This window comes from Camelus bactrianus, chromosome 7 (assembly GCF_048773025.1).
Source record: "Camelus bactrianus isolate YW-2024 breed Bactrian camel chromosome 7, ASM4877302v1, whole genome shotgun sequence".
In the NCBI taxonomy this organism is placed as follows: domain Eukaryota; kingdom Metazoa; phylum Chordata; class Mammalia; order Artiodactyla; family Camelidae; genus Camelus; species Camelus bactrianus.
The window spans coordinates 70,599,964-70,615,052 of NC_133545.1; positions in this window are offsets into that span (position 1 = coordinate 70,599,964).

The window sequence follows — 15,089 nt, forward strand, 5'->3', positions numbered from 1 at the left end:
CTCCATGGAGACTCCACCACTGTGCCCTCCCTGATCCCAGCACTATCACTGCACCGCCTGCAGTAAGGGCTGCTGCACCTCACCTATCCTGCATCATCACATCCACTAACCGGTGTAGGCCTTTTCCCACTGAGGCACACCCATACAGTCTACAACACATAATTGCTCCCTCAAATGAGCAGACATCAGTGCAAAGTTATTTAAAAAAAAAAAAAAGCTACAAAAAATCTAAGACACATAACATCACCATAGGCACACAATACTTTTCCAGACGTTGACCCTAAATAAACGAAGATCCACAAACTGACAAATTCAAAATAATTGCTCTAGGGAAACCATGGAAGCTACAAGACAATGAAATCAGGACAGTCATACAAGAACAAAATGAGAAGTTCAAAAAAGAAGTAGAAATCATATAGAAGAATCAAACAAACTCTGCACCTGCAGAATACAGCGAATGAAATGGAAATGTAATGAAGAACTTCTTCAGCAGTTTCAATAGCATCAAAAGCACTTTTAAGAGCTTCGACGCTTTGATCAAGCACAAGACAAAATTCACAAAGTGACATAGAGGTCATTTGAAATGACCCACTCAGAAAAGAAAACCAGAATGAAAAAGAGTGAAGAAATCCACAGAATTTACAGCACACAAACACATGAATGCATATGTACATTACAGAAGTCCCAGAAGGAGAACAGAGAAATAGCTACATAGCTTGTTTAAATAAATAATGGCTGAAAACTTCCCTCTCTTGGGAGGAAAATAGACATTCATATTCATGAAGCTTAAAGGTTCTCAAAGAGGAACAACCCAAAAAAGTCTTGAACAAGACATGTTATAATCAAACTGTGAAAGTCAAGGACAAAAAGAGACTTCTGAAAGCATCAAGAGAAAACCAGCTCATCATACACAAGGAAACCCTATGAGACTACACGAAATCTTCTCAGCAGACACCTTGCAAGCCAGAATAGAGTGGGATGTTATATTCAAAGCACTGAAAGAAAAAAAAAAACCCAACAAACCCATGCCAACCAGGAACATTATATACTGCAAAACTATCCTTTAACAATGAAGGAGGCTCACACGGACACCTCACCTTTGCGGCCCGCCATTGTCTATGACAGCGCACCATAATAAACTCCTTTCTACTCTTATACTTACCCACTGGAAAAGTCTTTCACCAGCCTGAGCTGCTGGCCCACCCTACGGTGTCACACAGCATCTGGTGGCCCACACGTGCCTAGGACTCCAGGGGAGCCTTTTGGGCGACCTCTCTCTCTCCCTTTCCCTCCAGGAGTTTCCCTCTGGCTTGATCGGAAGCTCTGTTCTGAAGCCCAGAATCCTCAGGGCAGACTTCCCTCTCCTGCTTTCCTTTCCTCTCTCATACCTTCCTGCCACTCCCTAGCGTTCAGAAATTTCCTGAAGTCCTGCTGAGTAAGGAGGAACCCTGACTAGCCCACTCTTAGCGGCCTCTGACACAGCCTGACAGACAAACATGACTCCCGGCCCGGCCTGCAGTGGTGACTGCACACAGGAAAGGTGTCTTCTTTTCTACATGCTCTTCTCTCCATCCCCCTATTCCTCTCTCTCTCCCTTGCTCTGACTCTAGCCCTCAAGACACTCCTTGGTTCTTGGGCCCAACCACGTGGTGCACCTCTGTGCTTTCTACATTCTGTGGATCACACCTCCAGCTTGGCCTTGCTGATGGAGAATTAATGCCCGCAACCAGACTAACAGATTGCTTATTCTTAAGCTTGCCCTTCAAACAGTCAACTGACCAGACTGCTCCATTGCTACTCACAGCTCCAGGCCTGCTGTTAAAATAAAGCTATTAACTGTACTGTTTCTGCTTTATTCCAGTAATCAAAAGTAATAACCATACTTGGTTTCTGAATTGCTCTCCAGGGAAAAGGTCACGGACCTTTAACCTTACAAAATAGGCTAAATACCAAGAACACCACACCTTGGGGCGCTTACGAGATAGACAGATCAAAAAAGCAACAACTGCTACCCTCTACAGAATTGGCTGCCTGGAGGCATCGTGCCACCATTCTAAGTCTTATGATGAGAGAATGATTCTGTTGATTGTTTACTATTTGAACTATGGCTATATAATCACCCCATCCCACCCCAAGGAGGGTTCAGGGTGTTGACGGCACTAGCCTGCAGTGGGTCCCCTTTGCCTGGCAAAGTAATAAAGCTATTTTTTTTCTTCTAAGCTCCAAGACCCTGTCTCTGAGTTTCACTTTGCCTCATGACGGATGGGTACCAATCTTTCAGCAACAGTGCCCCCTGCCTTCAATCACCATGCAGGTAGAAGTCTCCAGTGGGTGAGTTCCCCCCACTTTTCCTTTGCTTTTCCGACCCTTGTGCCAGTTTCCGCCCTTGTGTGAGTTCGCTTCTTTCTTGGGGGACACCACAACTGAGAGGACACCAGTGGTTTAGCCTTTGTTTCTCGGGGATGCCCCACATTACGGTCTGCACTGTTAGCCTCTCTCCTTCTAGGGTAAAATGCCTCGCAATAGAGTCTGCACTGGTTCCCTTCTCTTTGTTTCTTCTATTCCCTGAGACTCACCATTGGATTGCATTTCACAACGTGGGGACAAGTTCAATCCCCACACCTAAAGAGACATTGCCTTGTATTTTTCTTTATCACCACCTGGCCACAATACCACCTCCCAGATCAAGAGACCTGGCCCCTTAATGGAACCCTAAACTGTAACACCATCTAGCAGCCCAATTTCTTCGCAACTTGGGCAAATGGTCCGAGGTCCCGTATGTCCCAGCCTTTTTGGTTCTCTCTCAAAACTCAGATAAGGTTCCACATGGGGCTGTCTGATTAGAACTTCCACTGGTCACTCTGTGACACTCAGGCATGTGTGTGCTTTGAACCTTACGATCTCTCTTGTGCAATGGGAAACGCTGGTTCTGTTCCAGCACAGAGCCCTCTTGCGGCAATTCCATCTGACTGGAAAGATTTCAGTTACTAGCCTGTGACTGAGAAAAAGATGGTATTTTAAGAACATTCTCTAGACTCCAGAGAAAATTGGTTAAGGAAAGCTCTTTGAAAATTCCAAAACCGGTTCCTTCTATATATGCAATTAAGAAAACTAGATACCTTTCCAAAATTCTCACCCTGAAAAAACAAAACCATACCTAGGAGAAAACAGAGAAGAGACAAAAGGCAAGCCAGATACATGGCCACTGCCAGGGCTCGTTCTGTGCCAGGACCAGGGGTGTGGTCGCAGCCCACCACTCCTTCCACCACCTCCAAAACCTCCCTTACTTATCTTCACAGACTTGTAACCAACTAAAACAAACAAACAAACAAAAGACAACCCAAACCACACAAAACCTTTTTTTGATCCTAGGGGAATACAGTCAGTACAGGAGGAATTTGCCTTTGAGATGCCAATGTTCCGTCTCGTCTTCTCCAGAAACCCTTCTCCGGCCATCTTGTTAAAATGCAAATATTGACACGGGGGCAAGGCACAGACAACAAGAACCTGTCATGCTCCTCAGGATTGCTACAAAGTTTACTTTAATTCTTACAAAAACACTCTAGGTTTATTTCTAAAGCTTAGTACGCTAAATGCATTTCATGATTTTATACAGAATTAGGTTAATCCAATTGTTTAGCTTATGGTCAACTATCTGTAATAGAGAAAAACTTCTGTTTCATTGGGAGTTTACAGGGACACCATGACCGGCCCACACTGGCTGCAAGAACAAAGAATGCCTGCAGCAACAAGTTTGCAACAACCAACAACACCCCCTCCCTTGTTTTTTCTGCAACAGCAGCCTGTATTCTAACTAGAGCACAATGGTTCTCCAACATGTTGCTCTGCCATCCTCTCAGTCTGCCGGCTTTCTGAATACAGCCCCTATTCCTTGCCCCAACACCTCATCTCCCAATTTACTGCCCTGTCATGTGGCGAGCAGAACGACTTTGAACTCAGCCACCATGTTGGCAAAGCTAGTCAAGAGCCTTGCTGCTCATGGCAGCCGGCCCCATTTGCAGAGTTTTCAGGTGAGGCCCTAGCAGCTCCAAGACCACTTGTCCAGAGGATCTGCCCTTCAGAACTCCCCCAAAGCAGCACCGGCTGCCCCAGCGCTTGGCAGCTGGAGCAAGGCATCAACATTTGGGGGCGCCGGGCTCCATATAGTGGCGTAGGTCGGTCTGCGGTGTACAGCCAGGAACTCTATTCCTCTCCCTTTGGGGCTTTTTCTCCAGAATAAGCCCATTTGTTTTGTACTTTAACTGGGCTACCCTGGTGGAAAGAGGACATAGTTGTTGGACTTTACTCGTTTTGTGACCCTGATCATTTGCTTCAGGTTTGTGTTCAGTCCTTTTATACTTTGTGTTCCTGGTATTGGACTTTGTTTCCCCTTTTGTGTCTTTTTGTTCTTAAATTTATAGATATGGGAAATACTCCACTGTCCCTAAGGAAAGCCTTTTGGGGAGTGTCTTACATACATGGGGAAAACGTAGCTGTGAGCCTATGACTACGACACAGATGCTATTTTTGTGTAACAGTGTGCAGCCCCGGTATATGCTAGGATCAGAGGAACGACGGCCCCTGAATGCTCAAATTATTATACAATCTTGCAGTTACAATTGTTTTGTGAGAGAGCAGGGAAAAATGATGAGACCCCATATCCAGAAGCATTTCTGCTATTACATCAGGAGGAAAAGAAGTCAGATGGCAGCCGCCCTACAGTGCAGCAGCCTGAAAGGAAAACACTGTTCTGCAAGACAGAGGGGGAGACGATGAGAATGAGGACACGTTACTTCAAACCTTAAACCCTCCTCAGGCCAATCGCACTTTCCTACCAGATGATCAGGCTGTGCCAACGGCTGTTCCAACTGCCCCCATGCCACCAACAAATTCACCCCTCCCACTGCCTCCTGTTTCCCCTCTTTATGGGAATCAATTAGACGTTAGTCTGTTAACCCCCGGGGGAACAGGGACTTGGTTCAGCATCACCATCGAAGGCCCGACAGGGCACTCAATTTGCACCAGCAGCCACTTCCAGAGCGGTGCAATTTCCCTCGCGCCAATATTCTGTACGAGGCCTTACAGCAAATGCCCAACCAGCTGCACTGATATGGATGCACAATCCACTCTCTACTTCAGATTTGTTTAACTGAAAAAACCATAGCCCCTCTTAAAGAGAAGACACCCTCCGCATGACTGAACTTTTTAACTCTATCTTTGCCACTCACTGTGCCTCTTAGACAGACATATACACTCTTATGAATAGGGTGCTCACTAGGGATTAAAGGAGCATGGTCCTTGACAGACCTAGAGAGGAAACACACCAGCCTCATCTAGGGGATCCAGATGGAACTCCAGAAACAAACCTGGCAGTTCCTACTGCAGAGCCTAACTGGGATCCTAATGGTGGAGACATGCCACTCCTAGAGCATTACAGGAAGTGTATCTTGGCAGGTCTTCGAAAGGGGATATCTAGGCAAAAGAGCTTAAACAACATTCAGGAAATACACCAAAAACCCAGTCAGGATCCATCAGTTTCTAGAAAGATTTTATCAAGCTTACAGTGCTATACTGACGCTGACCCCGAGGCCCCTGAAAATGCGAGAACGCTGACTACGAACTTCACTGGCCAAAGCGCCCCAGATATAAGAGGACAATTACAGAAGTTAGCTGGTGCGTCTGCAATGAACCCTTCTCAACTGGTAGATGTTGTCTTTAAATTGTTCAACAACAGGGAACAACAACAAAAGAGAGAAAACGCACAACGGCATGCAGCTTTTCCGGCAGCAGCATTGAATTCCCGAAAGGCAAGTCACTTGAGTCACCTGAAGACACATAAGCCACCCCGGGGAAGGAACAATGCGCCTACTGCAAAGAGGAAACGCACTTGAAAAAAGATTGCCCCTGGTTACAAAATAAGACAGACAATAATAAAAGAAGGAGGGGAACCTCTCATATGGTACAGAGAGAGTAATGCTTCGATAAGGAATGAAAAGGCCCAGGGGCTCCCTTAGACTTGAGGCACCCAATTCCAACTTCCCCACGGAAGCCCCGGGTAACTTTGACAGTGGGGGACAAACTGATTGACTTCCTAATAGATACGGGTGCAACATACTATGTGACAAACACTAAGGTGGCACAGAAGGCTCCTCAATCCATCCCAGTCATGGGAGTTTCTGGAGAAGTACAAAAGCGTTCATTCTTACAACCCCTGGAATGCCAACTAGGGGACCTCACACCCTGAAACACAGCTTCCTGTATTTGCCAGAGTGTCCAATCCCTCTTTTGGGCCAAGATCTCCTTTGTCAATTAAGTGCTCAAATAACTTTTTCACCAGAACAGCTTGACATCAGGGTCCCACCGGAGCAGCTTTAAGTCTGCAGACAGTACTCACGGAAACCCCAGAAATGGACACAGAGCTCTTTCCCCCCGAAGTCTATAAAAAGGTAAAGCCAGAGGTGTGGGCTGACAGCACCCCAGGGAGGGCCAAAAATGCATGGCCAATATATATCTCAGTAAAAGGCAATGCTGGGACACCTAATCTAAAACTACATCCTGTGAGACAAGAGGCCTAAAAGGGAATTCACCCAGTTCTCGGGAAGTTGCTGACATTGGACTGATTACACCTTGTAGGTCCCCATACAACACCCCTATTCTCCCAGTCAAAGAGCCAAACTCAGCAGAGTATCGCTTTGTCCAACACTTAAGGCTATCAATGAAGTAGTCTAACAAGTGCACCCTGTAGTGCCCCATCCACACACTCCGCTCACATCCACCCCAGGGGATAATGGCTGCTTCTCAGTTTGGGACTTAAAAGATGCTTTTTCTGCATTCCCATTGCAGAAGAATCACAGCAACTAATCGCATTTGAATGACAGGACCCAGACACACAGGCAATCCGACAATATTTTTGGACAGTCCTACCTCAAAGACTTCAGAATTCCTCTACTTTGTTTGGGGAAATGTTCACTAAGGCCCTTAGAAACTTAATATTGGATGAAGGACCCTTGCTACAATATGTGGAAGATTTGCTCACAACAAGCCCTTCCTATGATAAATGTCTACAAAATACCATCAGAACCCTGACTTCTTTGGCCAACTGTGGACATAAGGACTCCAAAACAAAGGCCCAGGTATGTAAACAATGAGTTCGATATCTGGGCTTTGCCCTCTCCCAAGGACAGGGGGATCTTTCGCCGGATCTACAACAGGCAATAGCAGCCTCGGGTACACCCAAAACCCAAGGCAACTGAGGGGGTTTCTGGGAAACGCAGGGTTCTGTCTGATTTGCATCCCAAACTATGGGCTCACAGTAAAACCTCTCTTTGACGCTTCAAAAGGGCATGATCTTGAGCCCCTTATTTGCACTACAGAATACCAAACAGCCTTTGAAACTATAAAAAGACAGTCTCAGCCCCTGCTTTCGGACTACCAGATGAAAAAAAAAACTTTCAAATCGTATGTCCATGACAGACAAGGCATACGTCTCGGGGTATTAACTCAAACTCTCGGAAATATTGCTAGCCCTGTTGCCTACATCTCAAAACAACTAGAACACTCTGTTAAGGGATGGCCCCCCTGCCTTCAGGCTGCAGCAGCTACTTGTGACATGCTTCAAGAGGCTGAGAAGCTTACCCTGGTGCACCCCACCACTCTGTATGTCCTCCACCATGTCCTTTCTTTACTGGAACAATAAGGGGGCTACTGGCTGACTTCTGGGAGAATGGAAAACTACCAAGCTATTCTCTTAGATAATCCCAGTGTAAGACCTCAGCTCACTTCAGCCCTAAATCCAGCCACATTGCTCCCAACTGATGCTGCACAGTCCCCACAACACGACTGCCTATACGTCATCAAGCTAGTGCATTCTAGCGGACCATATTGATGGACCAACCCCTGGCTGCGCTGCATTTGGAACTGTTCACCGATGCAAGTAGCTCTGTGCACCAAGGCAGGTGATGCACTGGGTATGCAGTCGTAACACTTAAAGACACTGGAGGCAAAAGCCCTGCCCCCGGGCAGCTCAGCTCGGAAGGCACACTTCATTGCTCTCACAAAGGCCCTACTGCTCGCTGAAGGGAAGCGAGTAAATATATACAGACTCTCGCTATGCATTTTTCCTGGTGCATGCTCACGGGGCAATCTGGAATGAAAGGGGACTCCGCACTTCAAACAATAAAGACAGAAAACATGGCTCTGAAATCCTGTCACTATTAGACACAGTCCATACATCCTCACAAGCGGCCATAATACACTGCCCAGGCCACCAAAAGGGCGAAACTCATATAATAAAAGGCAACCAGTTAGCTAATCAAGCTGCAAACAGGGCAGCAAAGCAGGATAGGACCACTTCTCCCACAGACTGACCTGACAACATACCAGCCGGTGTATTCAGAAAAGGACAGAGAGGCCCAAAGACTGGGGTTTCACTCTTGATCACACTCCACCTGGCTGGAAATGTAGTGCACAAGGAACTGCCGTGATCCCTGAGGCACTCGGACGCTGTGCTGCAGCACATACTTACTAGTACCCACTGTGGGAGAGATGCCACCTTACAGTGGATTCAAAAGTTTATCATGGGACCTAACCTACAAAAGACCGTACAGCCAGTCTCTTGGAACTGTATGATTTGTGCTAAAAATAACCCAAAGACTACCGGCAGGCCTCCCCAGATGGGAACCCAATACAGACGAACCTGCCCCACCGAGACAACTGGCAAACAGACTTTACTCAAATGCCTTGAGCTATAGGAAACTTCAGATACCTGCTAGAGTTTGTGGACACTTTTTCAGGATGGGTGGAGGCATATCCCACCTGGACACAAAAAGCCTCCGAGGCGGTTAAAGCCCTGCTTAAAGACATTACCCTCTGACTCGGACTGCCTATGACTCTTCAAAGTGATAATGGGCCTGCTTGTCTCCAGCATAACCCAACAAGTGTCTGAAATATTGCAAATTAACTGAAAACTACATTCATCCTGGGGACCACAATCAACAGGAAACATGGAGACAATGAATCATACATTAAGAAGGAGTACTGCTGCAATATGTCAGGAGACTGATTCACCTTGGGATGAGGCCTTGCCAATTGCTCTGCTAAGGATCAGAGTGCCTCCCAGAAGCAGGCTTACATTTAGCGCCTTTGAAATGCTATACAGTAGGCCGCTTCCGGTGTCTCCCCGGGCAGGAGAATCTATACAGGCTCTAAAAGCCCTGGCAGTTGCCAATTATGCTAGAACTTTGGGCACGCTCTGCCCATGAGTCTGCCTGCAACAGGTCTGCCTATCCAGCACAAGGAGCCTTACATCCTTTCCAACCGGGAGACCAGATCCTGCTTAATCCCTGGAGGGAACAAGGTCCTGAGCATCAGCTGACTGCAAGGTGGACAGGACGACATATGTTATTACTTACTACGCACGAGTCTGTCAGTTTAGCTGGCATATAGCCATAGATTCATCCACATGCAGATTAAAGCAGAACCATCATCATCAGAATCAGAAAACAACCCAACTCCTAAGAGGCCTAGGAACGATGGTCTTGTGAACCCTTAGAAGACTTAGGGTTACTCTTTAAAAAAAGATAAGTATTGAAATTGTACTTTCAAATGTAGCTGGAAAAGTTAACCCATTTGTTTAATCCTATTTAACTGAATAGTACAAAAATCTAGTGTCATTATGGTACAGTGGAAAAAAATTAACATTAATGGATATGTATTGGGAACTGTACCTAAAACTCTAAGTTCAACAAAGTACCAACGAGTTTTATCAAGATCAAATAGTTGCAAATACAGAGAGAGATTATACTACTGACTAAAGATGCCCAGGAATGTTCCCTGACCAAGGCTGATCAACTCCATTCCATAATCACCACCCCTTTTCAGCAGGAAGTAGCCAGAGTGGTCATCACCCCTTTTCCCACAAGATTGTGGAATGGACCTTCACAGTGGGGAATTGTAATAGAGAAATACTTTTGTTTTCTTGGAAGTTTACAGGGACACCATGACCTGACCCACGCCAGCTACGAGAACAAAGAATGCCTGCAGCAAGAAGTTTGCAACAACCAACCACACCCCCTCCTTGTTTGTTGTATAACAGGAGTCTGTATTCTGACCAGAGCACGACGGTTCTCCCAGACGTTACTCTGCCATCCTCTCGGTCTGCCAGCTTTCCGAATAAACTCGCTCTTCCTTGCCCCAACACTTTATCTCCCATTTTACTGCACTGTCACGCGGCGAGCAGAACGAGTTGGCACTCAGCAACATACCTATATCCAGTACTTCTGGGTTACCTTGGAGGACTGTCTCCCCTCAAAGGGTCAAATTGGTAGCCCTTTAGGAAATTTTTACTCTAAAAGAAATTACAGTTCTGTTCCGGCTCCTAGTGACATCACTAGGAGGGATTCCCTCTCCTAGCCAATTCATATCTGCTCTAATCCTGGACAGAAATATGACTTTTTCTCTACAGTAACCAGATATATAGCTCTATAGAAGATTTATAATTATAATAGTGTTAATTCTGCATATGGGAAGAAGCAACAAAAGGCGGTATTTTCCTGGACCATAATAGACTAGTAAGACAAGTGGTCAACAGGCCTCTTGCTACCTACTCCAGTAATTGGACATTGGGTGGCCAGTCAATAAGATCCTCACCTGACCTAGGAATGAACACTTCTAACGCCGTGGGACGACCTAGCCATGAAATGCCTTCCAAGCCATGGACAAATTTATGATCGTGACAGCACATTCCGTCTGCCTCTACAAGAATGAGGTAAAGTCACTGACCTTCAGTGCAGCCTGAAAGCTCAGGGAAGAGACCAGGAATGAGGCACTCTGTGCTCTGGGAACACTGCTCGCACAAGCCTTCAGATAGTTACATATATTCAGGAAACGATTTTACGAACCCAAATTCTTGCATCTCCTCATATCCAGAAAAGCACTAAGACCATTACTGGTGACATCTACTTTGGCCATTAGGGAAAGCTACCTTACAAAATCACATGGCTCTTAACATGCCAACCAAGGAGGCCCATTCACGGTTATACCTACTGAGTGCTGTACTTACATTCCCAACATGTCCGGTATGTCAATGCTGACAGAAAACTAGTCCCTAAACAGGTCTCTGACTGATTCTTAAATGCCTTTTCCTAGATACCTAAAGGGATACGGTCTTTTCAGACATTCTCAAATTTCTTCTCTTCCTTTCTACTAGGTCTAGCTATTTCTCTCTGTATCCGCCTACTTTTATGTTGCATTCCTCTCTTACAAAACTGACTCTCTTTCAGCTCCAATAACTTAGGAACACATACACTCCTCCAACCAAGATTGCCACCATAAACCAAGCCAACTCTCTTCTGATGCAGCCCTTGGACACCACTGGAGGCTCCTACACTGCCACCTTTAAGGCTGCAGGGATGTTGCGGCCCCACAACCCGGGACAGTTTGGCATGATAGGCAGGAACAGTGCGACGCCTACAGTTCAGCTGGAAGTAGATATAGAGGAAGACACCTTTGCCCTTGTTCCAAAGATTTGTCACTGCCAACCTGTCAGCAGGCAATGCTGGGCCCACTGACATCCTTCAAAGTCTAACGACCCCCATTCCCGAGCTCTCACAGGTCTGACACTCTTTGCTGGGTGTATTTTTCCACACAAACTAACAGCCCCAGGTAATGCCTATCTTATCAGAATCATAGACCTCACTGCCCTTCATGGACCTTAAACCTCTTACATCACCTACAACCAATAAGAGACTTGTGCACAAGCAATCAGGCAACTTATAAAAGACCCTAATAACCAGCCCTCAGCAGTCACACAGACACCTCCTCTGTGTGGCCTGCAGTTCTCTATGGCAGCATAACTATTCAACTTTTCCCTTGTTCTTTGCCTCATTGCTCACACAGACACCTCTTGTCTGCGTGGCCCACTGTTGTCTATGACAGTGTATCCTAATAAACTTCTTTCTATTGTTAAAAAAAAAATTAAGGAAAGAGAGTATTTCTCAGACAAACCAAACCCGAGGACATACACGACTACTAGACTGGACTTACAAGACATGTTACAGGGAGTTCTTCAAACTGCAATAAAAAGTATGAAACAATACTGTGCAAACATATGAAAGCACAAATCACATAAGTACAGGTAACTGAATATACATATACAGATTAATATACTACTGCACAGTTTATTTTTTTACTACTAATATAACCCTATTGTAACAGTTGCCAGACAAAAATCTGTTAATGAATACACAACATGAAAAGAAGCTGACTACAAGAACACCAAGTGTACATAAGGTTCAGTAAAACTGAATGTCATTATGGTTAAGTAGTTACCAACTTAACAATAGTTCTTCCTAACAAGACAGTTTATTTAGGCCTCACGCTAACCACTAAGAGAAAACATATAAAAGATAAAAAAGAAAACACAGAGAAAAAACAAAGCAAATTACTACCAAAAAAATTATCAAATAACAAAGAAACAGAGTAAGAGAAGATGAGTGGGACAAAAACAAATGCACGACAAACAGAACAATTAACAAAGTGCTGATACTAACTCCTCACTGGTCAATAGTGACCTTAAATGGACTAAACTCACTGACCAGTACACATACAGTGGCTGACTGCTTTACAAAAAAAAAGATCCAGTCATATGCCGTCTATGAAAGACTCACTTTAGAACTAAAGATACACACAAGCTGAAGGTAAAGAGGTGGAAAAACACATTACACACAAATGGTAATCCAAAGAAAGCAGGAGTGGCTCTACTTACATCAGACAAAGCAGACTTTAAAATAAAGAAGGTCATTACATACTGATACTTATAGGATCAATTCAATAGGAAGGAGACGTAACAATTATAAATATACATGAAAAGAGCATCAAAGCACTTAGATATGTGAAGCCAACACTGACAGATCTGCAGGCAAAAATTGGCAGTAATACAATAATAGCAGGGGACTTTGGTACTCCACTAACAGTGATGGATACAACATCCTGACCGAAAAAAAAAAAAAAAAAAAAAAAAACCTCAATTAAGAACAGACTGACTTGAACAACACTACAGACCACAAGATTTACCTGATGTAACTGATCTAATAGATTTTTCCACCTTAGAGTGTTTACACTTTTCCCAAAAGCACATATAATACTCCCCAGCAGAAAACACTCATTACATCAAAATATAAGTCTTAACAAATTTAGGAATATCACAATATTTTCAAGCATTTTCTTCACCCATAATAGAATGAAACTACAAATCAGTAATGGCAAGAAAACAGGAAAATTCATAGACACAAGGACATTAAACACAGTCTTAAAGAGCCATTGGCTGAAAGACGACATCAAAGGAAATTTTAAAAATATCTCATGACAGACAAAAATAAAACTACCACATACTAAAACTTGCGGGATGCAGCAAAATCAAAAATAAGAGGGAAATCTATACTGATACATGCCTACATTGAATACAAGACAGATCTCTAACAAGGAACCCAACTTTATAGCTCAAGAAACTAGAATAACAAGGACACACTAAATCCAACATTAGCAGAAGGAAGGCAATAAACATTACAGCAGACATAAATCAAATACAGAACAAAAGAAAAAAGAAAAAGGAATCAATAAAATTGGGTTGGTTTTGAACAGATAAATGGATACCCTTTTAGTGATTCCAAATAAGAAAAAGGAGACAAGATTTCATAAAATCAGAAATGAAAGAGGAGACATTACAATGATTTCCTCAGAAACACAAAGAAACGTAAGAAACAATTACACATTATTCTATGCGAACAAATTGGATATCCCAGAAAAAATGAATGCATACCTACAACCCCAAACAACCAACAAAAATTGAATCAGGAAGAAATATACAGCTGGAAGATATTTGGAAAAAAAAAATCACGTAAGTTATCAAAAATATTCCCAGGAAAAGTACAAGATCTGATGGCTTCATGGGTGAATTCTACCAAACATTTCTTTCAATACATACTCATCCTTCTCAAACTCTTCCAAAAAAAAAAAAAAAAAAAAACAAAGGAGGACTAGTGAACACTTCCAAACTCATTTTACAACACGAGCATGACCTTGATACCAAAACCAGGCACAGACACTACAAAAAAGGAAATTACAGGTCCATATCTCTAATGATCATAGATACAAATATCTTCAGCAAAATATTAGAAATCAGATTTAACAATACATTAAAAGGATCATATATCATGATCAAGGAGATTTAATTCCATGCATGCAACGATGATTTATTACCCACAATCAATCAATGTGATATAAAACATTAAGGGAATGAAGGCTAACAAACATAATCATCTCAATAGATGCAGAAAAAGCATTTGACTAAATTCAATATCCATCTGTGATAAAAACTCACAATAAAATGAATGTACACGGAGTATACCTCAACATAATCAAGGACATACACGACGAGCTCACAGCTTATACTCAATGTAAGATCAGGACAAGACAGGGATCCTTACTCTTGCCACTTTTATTCAGTGACATTTTCCACGGAAATAGCAATAAAATCCTCTGATTTATATGGAACCACAAAAGATTACAAATGACCAAAGCAATCCAGAGAAAGAATAAGCCAGACACACCACAGTTCCTGATTTCAAACTGTACTACAAAGCTATAGCAATCAGAAAGTCTGGTATTGCCATAAAAAACCAACACATAGATCAATGGAATAGAATAGAAAGCCCAGAAATAAAACCAGACATATATAGTCAGTTAATTTGTAAGAAAGGAGGCAAGGAAATACAATGGGGAAAGGACACTCTCTTCACCAAACGGTGTTGGAAAAAATGGAGAGCCACATGCAAAAGAATAAAACTATACTATTATCTTATACTATACCAAAAAATCAACTCAAAATGGATTACAAAGTGGAATGTAAGATCTGAACTATAAAACTCGAAGATGAAAACATAGGGGTTAATCTCCTTACTACTGGTCTAGGCAATAATTTTTTGGATTTCACACCAGAAGCAAAGGCAACTCAGCAAAAATAAACAAGCAGGACTACAACAAAGTAAAAAGCTTGTACAGTAAAGGAAATCATCAACAAAATGTAGTTACTC